At 33.7% G+C, this 14403-nt stretch overlaps 1 non-coding gene across 1 annotated transcript; it reads right to left on the bottom strand.

The window, feature by feature from the left end:
• Positions 1-235: 235 nt before the first annotated feature.
• On the bottom strand, positions 236-346 carry LOC138818107 (U6 spliceosomal RNA). Its single transcript, XR_011368980.1, has one exon. It is a non-coding gene; the product is annotated as a U6 spliceosomal RNA (small nuclear RNA).
• Positions 347-14403: the final 14057 nt, after the last annotated feature.

A 14403-nucleotide genomic window follows, 5' to 3' on the forward strand; every position in this document is an offset into this window, starting at 1 on the left:
AGCTATCGTAAATAATGGTGCAGTAACATAGTTGTGCTGGTAGTTTTATTGTGGTCTTGTTTGTGATCATTTGGGTGAGTGCCCAAAAGTGGGATTGCTGGGTCATGGGTGGGCTTTATGTGGAGTCTTTTGAGGAACCTCCATACTGCTTTCCAAAGTGGTTGAACAAGTTTACACTCCCACCAAGGATTCAGTAGGGTTCCCTTTTGTCCACATACCCTCCAGCACCTGTTGTAAAAATATGGAACACTTCAAGAATTTGCATGTCATCCTTGCACAGGGGCCATTCTAATCTTTTCTGTTTTGTTCCAATGTTCGTGTATTTCCTGCTGAATTGAGCACAGAACATTTTTTATATATGAAGTGAAATTCATTTTCTTTCTTTTCATTGTGAAAATACTGTACAGAGGAGTTACAATAACATGTGCAAGATAATGAATACATTTCTTATCAAGCATTGTTGCCTCCACTTTGTTTCCCCTTGCTCTACCTTCCCAAACTCCCACTAGCTCTGACACCTGATCCTCCCCCCCAACAACGTTGTAAATTTCGTTTTACGACATAACGACTTCTATATCTCATTGTTGCAATGGGTCCAACTGTATCCCAATTTAAATGATATTTTTTCCCTTCCCCTCCAAAAATTATACCAACATCAAATACAGTGAAAGCAGGCGTTAAACTGTAGGGGAAGGACATACAAAGCAACATAGAAATCATCTTATAAATATATTAGAAACAATTGGATTAAAGAAAAATCATTTGAATACTTATCTTTGGGTATATTTCCCTAACATCAGCTTATCTGACCTTTCCTGCTTGACTCAGACATATACTAGTTATTGGAAATAAGGGAAACCGTGAGACCTATGTTTCTTTGGGCCTGGCTTACTTAACATACTTTTTTCCAAGTCTTGTCATTTCCTAACACATGGGACAATGTCATTCGTTCTGATGGAGCCAAAGAATTCCATTGTGTATACATACCACATTTTTTTGATCCATTCATCTACTGAGGGGCATCTGGGTTGGTTCCATATCTTAGCAACGGTAAATAATGCTGCGAAAACATATTTTTTTTGAGTTCTGGGCATGTTTTAGACACGAGACCCTTGTCCATTGTATGGCTAATGAAGATCTCCGAATCCGTGGGCTTTCTATTGATCTTGCTAGCTAGCTATGTCCTTTGCCATGCAGAAGCTCTGCAATTTCATGCAATCCAATAAGTCCAACTTTTTTTGATTTGTTGTGTTTCTGGGTCTCTATTAAGAAAATTTTGGGATGTACAAGGAGACTTAGAGTTTCTCCTATTCTATCCTGTACTTTTTTCAGACTAGGAGTTCCTAGTTGTTTGGTCCATTTGGAATTGATTCTTGTGCAGGGTGATATATAAGGATCTAGCTTTAGTTTTCTACAAGTAGTTAACCAAATGGGCCAGCACCATTTACTGAAGAGGCTGTCTTTCTTCTATTCTATGTTTTAGATTCCTTATTGAATATTAGATGGCTACAGGTCTGTAGGTACATTTCTGTGTTTTCAATTCCATTCCATTGGTCCTGAGGTTTGTTCTTGTGCCAGTTCCAAGCTGTTTTCTTTACTATGGCTTTGTAGTACATTTTGGAATTTGATATTGATATTACTCCAGCACTGTTTTTTCTGTTAAATATCGTTTTTTTTCTATTCCGTGTCTTTTATTGTTCCATGTGAATTTTTGGGTTGCCTGTTCTATTTCCTTGAAGAATGAAGTTTGAATATTAATAGGTATCACATTGAATTTGTAGATAGCCTTGGGAAGTATTGCCATTTTCATGATGTTGATCTTTCCAATCACGGAGCATGGGTGATTTTGCCACTTTCTAAGTTCTGTTTTGATTTCCTTTTTCTTTTTTTTTAAGTTTTCATCATAGAGGTCCTTCACTTCTTTGGTAAAGTTAATTCTTAGATATTTCATTTTTTGTGAGGCTATTATGAATGGAGTTACTTTCCTATTCAAGCCACGCTTTTCTCATTGTCCGCATACAGAAAAGCCATTGATTTTTGAAGGTTAATTTTATACCCTGCTACTTTGCCAAAGTTTTGAACATCTTGAGTAATTTAGGAGCGGAGTCCATGGCATTCATTAAATACAAATCATGTCCTCTGCAAAGAGAGAGAGGTTTACTTCTTCTTTCCCTATTTAGATCCCTTTTATGTTAGCATCTTGTATTATTGCTGTAGCTAGGCATTCTAATACTAGATTGAAGAGCAGTTGAGAAAGTGGTCATCGTTGTCTCATTCCTGATTTTAAAGGAATTGGCTTTAGTTTTTCACCATTGATTATAATGGTGGCTGTAGGTTTGTCATATACATTCTTTATTGTATTGAGGAATGTTTCATGGATTCCTAATTTTTCCAGAACCTTCATCATAAAGTGGTGTTAGATCTTGTCAAATGCTTTTTCTGCATCTATTGAGATAACCATATGGTTCTTATCCTTGTTCTTGTTAATGTGATTAATAATGTTGATTGATTTGTGAATATTGAACCAGCTTTGCATCCCTGAAATTGAATCCTGTTTGTTCATGGTGTATAATTTATTGGAGTAATGGCTGAAGTTGATTTGCCAAAATTTTGTTTAGAAGTTTTGCATCAATATTCATCAAAGAAATTGGTCTATAGTTCTCTTTGGGATGAGGGTGATTATGGCTTCAAAGAATGAGTTTGGTAGTGAACTTTCTCTTTCTATTTCATTGAAGATTTGGAGGAGTATTGGTGTGAGCTCTGCGTTGAAGGCCTTGTAGAATTCTGCTGTTGTTAAGCCATCTGATCCTGGGCTTTTCTTAGATGGGAGGTCTCTTATGGCTGTTTTTATTTCAAGGCTTGATATGGGCCTGTTAAGATGGCTTGCTCATCTTGTTTCAGTTTCGGCATTTCCATATTTGCTTGGAAAAGGCCTATTTCTGCAAAGTTCTCGAACTTATTAGCATAAAGTTTTGAGAAGTATTTCCTTATAATGTTATGAATCTTGTTTGTTTCTGTGGTGATGTTTCCATTCTCTTCTCTGAGTTTATTTGGGTGTGTTCTCTTGTTTTTCTAATAAGATTTCTAACCGTCTCTCAATTTTGTTAATTTTTTTGAAGAAACAACTCTTTTTTTATTCTTTCTATGTTGTTATTGTTTTTTAATTCATTTAATTCTGATTTAATTTTGATTATTTATTTCAATCTCCTGGATTGGGTTTTATCTTGCTGCTCTTTTTCAAGGATGCTTGATGTCTCATTAAATTATTGGTTTCAGATCTCTCCAGTTAGCTGATGTAGGAACTCAAATCAATAAACTTGTCTCTGAGTACTGCCTTTGCTCTCTCCCAGAGGAGCTGGGAGTTTGTGTGTTCATTTTTGTTGAATATCATGAACACTTGAATTTCATTTCTAACCTCTTCCATGACCCACTGGTGGCTCAGCAGTGTGTTGTTCAGCCTCCACTTGTTACAGGAATTTATTTGTTGGATTTAGGTGTTGACTTATAATTTTTGCCTTGTCATCTGGGAGAATGCAAGGTATAACTTCAATATTTCAATGTTTCTTTACAAGTTTGGTTTGTGACCTAAAATGTGTTCTATTTTGGAAAATGTTCCATGTGCTGTTGGGAAGAACGTGTATGCTGATGCTACTGGGTGAAATATTCGGTAGATTTCTGTTAAATATAGTTGATCTATGCAATTGTTAAGGTCTGCAGTGTCTCTGTTGAGTTTTTCCCGAGTTGATCTATCTAGTGTGATAAAGTCCTGAACAATTAATGCCTTTGGATATATGTGAGATTTGAGAGAAAGTACGATTTTCTGAAACTAGACAATTCATCAAAAAGTAGGTCGTGAAATTTTAGAACCATGTACTTCTTACCTAAGCACACATTTAAGAAAAAAAGGCAAGATTGACATGACAAAAACAAAATAAGTCCAGATATTTGTTGTTCAAGAGATGTGTAGGAGGAGAAATACAATTATTCTATACAAGCACCTGTCTTAATGGACACTGCAGCAAGTGGTAAGGTTTGTTAAAAGTTTTAATGTTTTAAATATATTTAATTTTGGGAATTTGCTTATATATGCCATAATTAGGACTGTTTGGCAGGTCATAAAACTTTTCTATAAAGTATTTAAGATTGATGGTAGCAGACATTCTACTAAGTATGTTCATTTTCAGAAACTTTACTAATGAGAAGTTGCAAAGTCTTTGTGTAAAGAAGGCAAGTGAAGAGTTAAGACTTTGTTAACTACACAGTTTATGTTAAAACTTTAAGGCTTCCTTGCTTTATATTTTAGCGAGGAACAAATGATGATATAAGCTATATACAAATCATGAGATGAGTCCTAAATAGTCATCTTAGTGGATAACTTAGTGGATAGCCTATAAAACTCTTGTTGAACATCATAATCTTAGCCAGTTTTAAATATACAGGAATATGAGAAAATAGTAAAACCTAATATGTAGTACACCATCAAATACTGAAAACACTGGTAATTGTTTTGTTTTTTATTTTATTAATCATTAATATTTAATTATTGGCTTTCTTTATTTGTAGCATTGTTTCCCTTGTTGTAATATAATACAACCTTTTGTAAGTCGTCATCAGGAGGTACTCTGAGAAGGTTACTGGGATAGCAAAACCATTTTTTATAGGTGCATGTGAATTTAAAAAGAGGAAAATTAAGAACAAAATATTTATTAAAAAATCTTCAAGTAAAGTGTGAATCAGGAGTATTGATAAATGTCCACACCTAAAATCTTAGTCCTAGGCTGAAGCAGCGGTATTACAGAGTTGAGGCCACAAATGTGAGAGACTGTGTTTTGTTTTGTTTTATATTTTGATTTTGTTGATCATTGCGTTTGAACTCCGGGGCCTGGGTGCTGTTCCTCAGCTCAAGGCTACTGCTATCACCTGAGCCACAGCGCCACTTTCGTCTTTTTCTACTTATGTGGTACTGAGGAATTAAACCAGGACCTCATGCATGCAAGACAAGTAATCTACCACTGAGCGACCTTCCCAGCTCCTGAGAGACTGTGTTTTAAAAAAATATTCTAAAAATTATTTGCTTTCTGCTTTGGGTTATATAATGAAATATATGAATATGAATAGCTATATCTATCTATCTATCTATCTATCTGTAGTCTGATATGGTGCTTGAACTCTTGGCTTGGGAAATCTCCTTATGATCTTCAGCTCAAGGCGACCTCTCTACCGCTTGAGCCACAGAGCCACTTCCAGTTTTCTAGTGGTTTATTGGAGATGAGAATCCTATGGACTTTCCTGGTTGGGCTGGCTTTGAACCACGATCTTCAAATCTCAGCCTCCTGAGTAGCTAGAATTTCAGGTAGAAGCCACAGCACCCGGCTCTTTTTATATTTTTGTGAATTGTCATACTTTGAAATTTATATTAGCTTCGGCCACTTTATCCTTTTCAAAGTCATGAAATATCTTTGAGAGTTTGCTTCTGTGAAGATTGTTTTTGCATTTATAATTTCTTCTTAGTCATTTTTATTTTTTGTGAAAATCAATTTATATTTTATGTTGATGTGTTATCATACATCAGATACCTTCAAATGTACATTTAGAGTCTAAAGATAGCAGTATGAATATTCTCATACAACTCTTGTTTATCTTTTATGCACTTTAAGTATTATGATATTTCTCTGTCTTTTTTTCTCTCTCATTCATTCTCTTTCTCTTTCTGGCTCCATGTCTTCTACTTAGAATTTCTGCTGGTCTACTATTATACTTCAGGATCCACTGTTTTGGGAGGAACATAATAGGGACCATCAGTTATCCTTGCATTCTTCGAGAGTTGTAACAGTGACGTGATATTATTCTTTGCCATTCTAAATGGCAAGAATTCCCTTTCACTTTTACTACTATGATAAATTTTATATATTTCATATAAAATATTATATATTTTATCTCATAGGAATCATTGGGACAGATAAGATACTTTTAACCTGTAACCTAAATGTTCTTTTTCTTTTACAAACATCATTTTTCTTTTATTATCAGTAAGGAAATACATGTAATGAAAACAAATATATCCTATGGAAAGTAGACCGAAGTTGTTCACAGGGATGAAGAACAAGGTAATGGGGGAAGTAAGTACAAAGGATGCCCATCATAGAGCAAAGATCCTCAGAGTAGTTTATCATGAACACTTTGTGAGAATGACAAGGTGCTGGGAACTAGAGATTAAGTCACAGAACACTTCATATATATGCACTATATTTATATATGTATATTTGTATATGTATTTTTTATGTTACTTCCAAGCCATTTGAAATATCAAAAAGAACGGAAATTCACATACTCAATGCTATAAATTTTCCTCTGAGTATTACCGGTGCTATTGTGTCACAGAGGAGGTAGAATTTTGTGTGTTAACTTGCACTAAATTCCATAAACGCTGGAACTTCCCTCCATATTTCTTCAGTGACTCATTGATGATTTAGCAATGTGTTATTCAGTCTCTGTGAGTTTCGCAATTTTCTGTGATGCCTTTTGATGTTGAGATCTAATTTGGTCCCATCGTGGTCTGACAGGATACAAGGAATAACTTTTATTTTTGAATTTCACATATTTTCCTTGTGATCTACGATATGATCTATTTTGGACAACATTCCATGGGCTGCTGAGAGAAATATATATTGTGACACTGCTACGTAAAATATTCTGTAGATATCTGTTAGGTATAGCTTGTCAATGCAATTATTTAGTTCTGAAGTTTTTTGCTAAATTTTGACCTGGATGGCCTGTCCAGAAGTAAGAATGATGTGTTCAAGCAATCAACAATGTGTTTGGATGTATACATGTTTTTATGTCAATTCGCATTTGTTTGATGAATTTGTGATCTCTAGGATTCAGGGCACTGATATTTAGAATTGTTATATCCCCAGATGGATAGTTCTCTTTATCGATATTTAATGTCCTTCTTTGTCTCTTTTTACTTTCATACCACTTGAATTTAAAACCTATTTTATCTAATATTAGTATGGCTACTGTGGCCTGTTTATGAAGTCCATTTTTAATTAGTAAAGGTGATGTACAGAATTGTTACAATTACATAAGTCAGATAATGAGCACATTTCTTTTTGAACAGTGGCACATCTTCCCTAATGTTCTCCCAGTTTTTCCCTTCCAACCTCTCTCCCCCACAAGTTGTATAGTTCATTTTCAATGTAGTGTCTGTTGAGTTGCACTGCTGCATTTGTTGACTCTTTGTCCCACTATGTCTGTCTTCCCTATTGCCCTTTCCAAACTGACATATAAGACCTAAGGTGTAGAAATAGACAACCGCAACAGAAAGCAGAAGGGAGAAAGCAAAATAATAAATAAAACCTTACATATCTATTTCCTGGAGATCATTTGGATGAACATTATTTTATATGATAATATTCATATAGCTATTGAGCCTTTGTGATCCTCGCCAAAGGGCATCCTCCTTAGATCTTAGTGTGTAAATGGTTAGAATCCTATATAATTTATCATGTCCAAGTGTAATGGTTTCTCCTTTACCTTCCAAGTGTGTTTACTTGTAGAATTAGAGGCACATTCTAATACAACAAATGAGGGAAATCAGGCAGCCTATATTTCTTTGAGTCTGTTTTTCTTCACTTAATTAAGTTTGTTCCAAGTCTTTCCATTTCCTTATAAATGGTGTAATATCATTCTTTCTGGATCCACAGAATTTCATCAAACCGAAGATTTTCTTCATGGCAAAGGAAAAAGTTAGCAAAATACATAGAAGAGAACAGAATGGAAGATTATTACTACCTAAGCATCAGACAAGGGTTTGCATACATAACCCATATTTAAAGATAAAAAATTAAACCCAACGAAAATAAACCCTAAAATAAACAAGAACCCAGTTAATATATGGGATAAAAACATAAAAAGAAACTTCTCAGAAGAAAACTGACAAATAGACATATCTCTTTCCATAAAAGAAATGCAAATCCAAACAACACCGAGATTCATCTCACCCCTGTTACAATGTCTTTTGAAAAAACGAACAATCACAGATACTGATAGAGATGTCGACCAAAGGAAACTCTATTAAACTGTTGGTAGGAATGTAATATTCTTCAAGCAGTTTGGAAAACACCATGGAAGTTGCTCACAAAACTGAATAGAGAGCTACTTATGATCCAGCAATTCCATTTACAGGCATTTATCCAATAGAGCAGAAATAAAGCCACACTGAGGCTGCCAGCACAATCATGTTCATTGTTGCATTATTTTCTGTAGCCAAAATATGGAATCAACCCAGATGCCTCTCATTGTAAAAAGGGATCAAGAATTTATATCTATCTATCTATCTATCTATCTATCTATCTATCTATCTATCTATATATATATATATATATATATATTTTATTTTATTGAATCCTGTTTACAAGTTTGTATGTATGTTTATATACATATATATATATATACATACAAACATACAGCTATATATACATAATGTACTTCTGTTCATCCATCAGAAAGATTAATATTTCCCCATTCTTAATGAAAGTGAAAGACAAAATACTGATGTTAAGTGAAATAAACTAGACCCAGAGAAACTTAGGTTACATGATTTTCCTCATTTGTGGTACACAGAAAGTGCTTATAAATGTAAAATTAAACATACTGGATGGTATGCAAGGATGTACAAATGAATTATCTGAAGTGTCAGAGTGCATGGAGAGTGAAAATACAATAATTCTCTTAAAAGACTAAGTCAAAGCCCAACAAATTAAATACCAGTAAATGTGTACAGGAGAGGACAGTGGAGGAAAAGTGAGAGGGATAGGAAATTGAAGGGGAAAAGGATAGAATACAGGCAAGAATCCCTTGTATAGTTCCCAGAATTGAAATACACAAAGGAAAGGATAGTGAGAAATGGGGTGAAGATTTTGAAGTGGTAACACAATTCTAAGTCACTGTACACATAAACTGCTTTGTTAAATGGCATGTAATTCCATAACATAATATTGGGATACATAAGGATTGGGGTTGATTTGGAGGGGTGGATGAGAATGTTGAAAGGGGTGACATTGGTCAAGATGCACTGTATGCAGAAACTATTTCAGAGGATGGCAACTCCTTTGTACGAATAATTAAAGATAAAAGTATTCAAAAATTATGATAGTCGAATAAAGAATTGAACCTCAATTCAAATCACATTTAAAACTATATTTAACCTGGTAGTTTGGAGAATAAAATTCAAATAATTAAACATTATGAATCTTTTTATCAGAATTTGTGAAAGTAGAAACAAAACTACCCTTTGTTATGTCATCCATTGGGCTGTTATAAGAGAATATTTCAAAGTAAGTGACTTAAAATATCAGAAGTATATTACCCATACTCCAGAAGGTTGAATATTGATTATAAAATGGTTATTCAAAGCAATTCCTTGCTTTATGGGGGCCTGCTTTCTGGTTCATTAAAATTTATTTGCTGGACTTTCACATGGTAGAGAAATTATATTGGGCTTCTTTTATCAAAATCATTATTGCAGGGTCATCTCTGAAAGGATGATTCTAATGTCACCAGACAGGAGAATAGATTTTCAACATGTGTATCTGGAAGGAGTTACATCATCCAATACACTTTGCAACTTTTTGTTTAACTCAGTGTGGTGCGTCATTTGGTTATTATTTCATAGAAGATAATAAGTTAAGGACAAGTTTATATTATGTGAATTATGTGAATGATTTTTCTTACAATGGGAGTAATTATAGTGATGGCAAAGTGAAGTATGATTGCTTAGTAGCTCTTGAATCACATCATAGGTAATCATTTATATGTGGTACAGCTTTTCTAAGGCCCTTCTGATGTGTTTGAATAATCTCCGATGAGTTATTTGCTGTCAGAAATATTCATTTGAGCCAACAAATTTAGATGTCCTTTGATTTTAATTGCGGTCTGTTATTAGGACTCCCACAGACATCACAATCAGAGGATGATAATTTCTTTGATAAAATACATAATAAATTTTGTTATAATTAATATAACATGAAAACTGTAATATTAATAGCACTATAAATACTAGTATTCACATTTTAAATATATTGACATCCTTTAGTTACATCAATTTTTTGAATATTTAGAACTAAATGTAAATTGTTTGCAAATAGTTATTTGATGATGCATAAAAAATGAGAAAAACATTTGTGTACATATTTACTACATATGCAAACAGATTCACCTGGTTATTTCTGACCCTTCATTTGTTGGTTTCATTCATACATGGAGAACATGCAGATAAGTGAAAATTGCAAACTTGCATTTACTAAACGGTTAATTACATGCTGTATATTTTGTGCTAAAAAGCAGATTTTATAAATTAAATTGTTTCAAGTATAACATTTTACTACTATCTTAGATATCAATAGCTTTCTATTCCTTTGAGGCATGAGCCCTCAGGATGTTGACCAAATTTCTTAGTTCATTTACACAATTAATATAAGTATGTATTTTCTCATCTATCTTTCATTTCACCACAGAATCTGTATTTATACTTTATATCATACATGAATATCAATGCCTTTGGAAGATATTTATTAATTGGTGTATATTATTTGTAAAAGGCAATCTTATTGAAATATTTTACACACTCACATATTGATGAAGGGCCTGATTAACTTGTTTCTGACTTTCTCCATTCCCATTGCCCCTTATTTTTCAACTGTTTTCTGTGAACTTCTTTGTGCTATCTTCACACATGTCAAATTGTATTATAGTGTTGTTCACCCACTGTCATTGAAAGTTATACAATGCTGAACATAAAAGCAAAAATCTAAACAAATGGAGATATATCATTCTTGTGGATTGGATGATACAATTGAAAAAAGACACAAATTGTCCCCTCCCCTTTGTTTTTGGTCATCCATTGGGCTTGAAATCTGGTACTGGGCACTGTCCCTCAGTTCTTCAGTTTAAAGTGAATTCTCTATCATTAAACAACTGTGTCACTACTGGTTTTCTGATGGTTAATTTGACATAAGAGTCACATGGACATTGCAGTTTCATCTGGCTTTGATCCACAATCCTCAGATCTCAGCCTCCTATGGAGCTAGGATCATAAGCATTAGGCAACACTGCCCAGATTCACAGTTTCATTTATAAGTTTATGACAATTTCCAAAAACACCTGACCATCTATTTTTGACTCACTGACAAAGAAAATAAACTAGAATATATTTCTCTATCCAATATTAAAACTGAAATTGTAAAATTGTTATATTTGTAGAGGAAAGATTATACAGCTCAATGGCTCTGTAGGGCACCAGATTAGATCCATATATATATTATCAAGGGATACTTAATAAGGGGTAAAAGCAAACAGTTATGGAATGACATTCTCTTTAATAAGTGGTGATAAGGTAGACCGTATGGGGGGGAATTAAAAAGTGAACATTGACTTTAACATAATTTATTCAAATGTTAACTTCAAGTAGGATTAAAATGTGGCATATAAAACAAAAAGAGTGATGTAAATGTAAAGCAAAGAAAGATGTCTTGACAATTTTTGAGATTAAGCACTCTTAAATTTGGCATTAAAATTACAGCAAAGGAAAACTTGATATAGCAGAACTCAATACAAGTGTAAAATAATTTTGTCTGTGAAAACTCATATGCAAGTAGTGAATAGAAGTTGGAAGTTGGGGGCTCATGTATCTCATCCTAGTTATTTGGGAAGCTGTGATTTGTGTATTGCTGTTTGAAGGCGGCCCACAAAATAAACTCCCTGAGAATCTTACCTCTGATTAACAGCAAAAAAGCTAGAAGTGGGGCATGACTCAAATGGTAAATTGTTAACAAATTGCAAGAAATCTCAGGGACCATGAGTTCAAGCCCCAGGAGCATACATGCATGTACAAAATTAATAGTAGTGATGATGATGATGATGATGATGATGATGATGATGATGATTATGATGAAGGGTACCCATAGTTAAGGATAAAATATTTGCAAATCTTGTACCTGAAGAATGCCTCAAATCTAGACTCTGTATACAACTCTCAAAACTTAATGTTAAAAAGAACAGCAAGGGCTAGGAAGGCGGCTTATTGGTAGAGTCCTTGCCTTGCAAGCCAGAGGCCCTGGGTTTGATTCCTCAGTACCATATAAACAAAAATAAAAAAAGCCGGATGTGGTGCTGTGGCTCAAGTGGTAGAGCGCTAGCCTTGAGCTGACGAGCTGAGGGACAGCACCCAGACCCAGAGTTCAGGTCCCATGACCAGACCCACCCAAAAAAAAGAACACCAAGTATAAACCAACAAAATACATGTTGTGAAAAATAAACACAAGAGAAGCATCATCAGTCATCAAATAAATGCACATTAAAACTAAAATGACATCATAAGACATGTATGAGTATTACTTCAAATAATACAATAATGACCATACTAAACGCTATCAAGAAACAGAGAAACTGGATCCTGGCAGGAATGTCAAATGGGAAAGACACTCCTGAAAATGTTTTGACAGGTTCCTAGAATGAAGAATATGCAAATACCCACAGTATAGCACAGGAATTGAGCTCTTCAGGCTTTGTCTCATAGAAATTAAATGTAACATTCACCCAAAGGCCAAAACACAGAGGATTATAGCAGCATTATGTACTCCAGTCCAAGAAATGGAAATCAATTCAAGCTTTCTTCAAGTGAATGGGAAATGAATTGTGCAACATTCTCTAATAACAGAAACAAAAGGCAACTCGAGAGAATACAATATAATATTAAAGCATAAAATAACTGTGAATAATCAACCACAGATTTGAATTCAATCTTAATAGCTTAGTTATTACATGATCAAGATGTCGGAAAGAAAAAATGTGTTGTTTGCCAAGATGAAACAGCTTTGGGATGGGAGAAAGAGAAGTAGTGGGTTTAATTATAAAAAGGGAAGCATGAGACAGACTTATTTTTGGTAAAGAAACGTATCTGTAAATATGGTATATTCATATAGAGTTGATAAAAATTATATTGGACTTAATATGTTTAGAAAATAATTAAAATAACTGAAATATTCATAAGATACTTGTGAAATATTAGTGTCCCACTTTTAATATCATACTAGCAATATTAAAATAAATTGGAAAAGTATTCAAAAGATTTCTCTGTGTTCTTATAAGATCATAAATATCCATACTAACCTCAATAAAACTTAATGAAATATAGAAAACAGAAGTTACATTGAAAAATGGGGACCAAGCTTGAAATATACCTTGATAATTGGAAGGCAGAGATTTAGAAGACTAATATCAGAGCCAGTTCTGACAAAAGAAAATTCAGGAGAAACTACAAAAACAAAGAAAACTAGATATAGGGTAATTTCCCTGTTATCTCACTTTTGTGGAAGCCATAGGAAAGAAATCTTTGCTTAAGAGAGGCTTGGCCTAAAAATAATATAAAGTGATTAAAGCCTTAGCAATGTCAAGCACCAGTAGTGCCAAAGGAAAAAAAAGAGAAGAAAACAGAAAAGGAAAGGAAAGGAAAAAAAGGTAACTATTTCCTCTTCATTCTTGTAGTTTCATGTCATTGGGTACAAGAATTGAGAGTATTTTGTTTACTCTTTTTAGATTCAGGCCTCTCTAATATGAAAGTATTTATTTCAAGTAATTATTTTATTACTACTATTTATTAGCTTATTATTAGGCCTTTATGGAGATTGAACCCATGGCTTTGTAAATATATATATGTATATATATAATTAGTCTAGTTCTACAACTGAGCTGTACCTGCAGGTCTCTTGTATAGTTTTGGAAATTGTTTATTAATTCTTCAATAGTTAGCTATTCTACTTTTCATCTTATCTTTTCTCTCCTACCTTTACCCCTATGCATTTTAGTTTTTGTGTTGAAATTTTTCCTCAATTTTATCTTCTAAACTTAGAATTTTGGTTTTAAGTTTATAGAGAAGTCGGTTATTTTTATGACATCTTTTTGTTCTTGCCATGTGAATGCTTAGAGTGCTGTTAGTTAAGCATGTCCAATTGTAATTATTTGTCTTTTACTATCTATTGGATTAACTTGTAGATATATGAACATGTCTAGTTATTACAAATGAGGGAAACCATGCAGCACATATTGAATTGGATCTGGCTTATTTCAATTAATATCATTTTTTCCAGTCTTTCCATTTCTTCAAGAATGGGGTAATGCCATTCTTTCCAATGAAAGCACAAAATACCAACAATACAACAGAATTGAAGACCCAGAAATTGGCATATAATCTTTGATAAGGAAGCAGAAATAAAGGATGGAAGAAAAACAGCCTCTTCAAAAAAGAGTTCGGGTAGAATTGTCTGTACACAGAAAACTGAAGTTAGATCGTTATATATCCGCCTGCACCAGAATCGATTCCAAATGGATCAAAGACCTCAATGT

This window comes from Dipodomys merriami, unplaced genomic scaffold (genome assembly GCF_024711535.1).
Source record: "Dipodomys merriami isolate MVZ:Mamm:240054 unplaced genomic scaffold, mDipMer1.0.p SCAF_711, whole genome shotgun sequence".
NCBI classification, from domain to species: Eukaryota; Metazoa; Chordata; class Mammalia; order Rodentia; family Heteromyidae; genus Dipodomys; species Dipodomys merriami.